Genomic DNA, 2,103 nt, shown 5'->3' with positions numbered 1-2,103 from the left:
GCACCTGACCCAAGCCATGGTATTTTCAATAACCTCATATTCATATGAAATTTGGACAGTAAATAAGGAAAACCATAGAAGAATTGATGTTTTCGAGTTATGGTGTTGAAGGAGAATATTGAAGTGCCATGGGCTGCCAAAAGAACCAATAGGACAAAGTGTAGCGAGAGTGCTCCTGGGTGAATAAGATGTCCAAACTTTGAATCTCTTACTTTGGACATATTGTCAGGAGGGACCAGTTGCTAGAGTGGATATCATGTTTGGTAAGGTGGAGGGTCAGAGAAAACGAGGAAGACCCCCAGCGAGATGGATTGGCCAAGTGACAGCATCAGTGGACTCAAGCATGGCAACATTAGTAAGGTTGGCTCAGGATCAGGCAGTGTTTTGTTCTGCTGTGCATAAGGTCGCTATGATTCGGTACCAACTCGATGGCACCTAACAACAATAACAACCATAGACAAGATACTTAAGCTTTTTGAGTTTAATTTCTTCATGTTTAAAACGTAGATACTGAAAGATTTTATAGCTCAAAATTTTAAACTAGGTAGACTTACCTAGGATATGAAATAAATACTATTTAAATCAGAATCCGGTAAACTTTCAAAAAATTAAACTGAACACCTTTAAAAATATTAGATGAATAATGCATAAGCAAAATATAATGACACAAAAACCTGCTTCTACTTTCGGGAGCAGAATGCCTCATCTTTCTCCCGCAGAACAGCTGGTAGTTTCGAACTGCTGACTTTGCGGTTCGCAGTCCGATCTGTAACCACTATGCTACCAGAGCTCATTGGGCTACCATAATATGCTACCACAAGTTGAGAGACTTAAAGAACATTACTTTGTTACATAGTAATGAAGACTGGAAGTTCAATTCAGGATATGGACTATGTTGATTCTTTCAGAGGATTTTGAAAGAGAAACTACTGTGTACCTCTCTCTGTGTTTACAGTTGTTGTTGTTGTTGTTGTTGTTGTTGTTGTTAAGTGCCGTTGAGTCGGTTCCAACCCATAGCGACCCTGTACAGGGTTTCCAAGGGTGTAAGTCTTTAAGGGAGTAGAAAGCCTCATCTTTCTCCCGCGGAGCGGCTAAAAGCTTCGAACCGCTGACCTTAAGGTTCGCAGCCCTATTCGTAACCACTACGCTACCAGAGCTCCTCTGGGTTTATAGTAATAGCCAGCAAACCTTGGCTTTTTTTTTTGTTTTCTTTTCGATGTACCTGCCTCTGCCTTCACAGGGTTAATGTTCAATAGTTGTTCTAGCACAAGGCCTCAGTATCTGAAAGAGGGTCCATTTACCCTTCTTAAAAACCTTCATTCTCACTAGTCAGGAAACTTTCAAGCATCAAACTCAATGATGTCACTTGGCAGGCTCAGCTATTGGTCACTTGTTTCAGCTAAAGTTCAGCCTTTTTACTGTTGCCTCTTCTTGTCTGAGTCACATCATTACCTGGACTTTTCCTGGTGCCTTCTTACCCTGTGCTTCTGTTGCCATTTCAGTTTTACTTATTCTGGAAGAGTCATGGTGCAGGATGCCACTGTCCAACAACATGCTTCCCTGGTTCTTTGCCTCTTCATCAATCAGGAGGCCTCATCTGAGTATCATTGCATGATGCTTTTTACTAATCACTAGATTGGTCTACTTATCCAGTTCTGGTAAAGATAGACTACTAAATGTGGCTTTGGAAGCATGACAAAAAGGCCAAATTGTTGGGGGTTTGTTTGTTAGTTTTCAGTAAAGTGATTCTACAAAACGAATGTAGTATACAAATTAAAAGTTTTCAAAGTACAATGATGGGAGAGGTATATGAAAACATGGCTTTTTCAAAGGGAGAAATTGGAAGTAAAGAAGAGGTCACAGGTACCAGGAGAAAAAAATGTATTAGATGGCAAGCTTTGAAACTAATCATACGTTCTCCAGGTCTGTCTAGGAGCTGCCTTCACATTCCCAGGTGAAAAGAAGGTAGGTCCTGCCTCTTCACTTTGTGTGATTTCAGTTTTCTCTGGTCATCAGAATGGAGGCCCTGCCCCCTGACTCTGCAGACCTGTTCTGCCATCCCAATTGCCTTTAAACAAATTAGGGGATACACTCTTTGAAAGT

Source organism: Chrysochloris asiatica, unplaced genomic scaffold (genome assembly GCF_000296735.1).
Source record: "Chrysochloris asiatica unplaced genomic scaffold, ChrAsi1.0 scaffold00402, whole genome shotgun sequence".
In the NCBI taxonomy this organism is placed as follows: Eukaryota; Metazoa; Chordata; class Mammalia; order Afrosoricida; family Chrysochloridae; genus Chrysochloris; species Chrysochloris asiatica.
The sequence above is the reverse complement of the archived record's forward strand: the minus strand, read 5'-3'. Positions refer to the sequence as shown.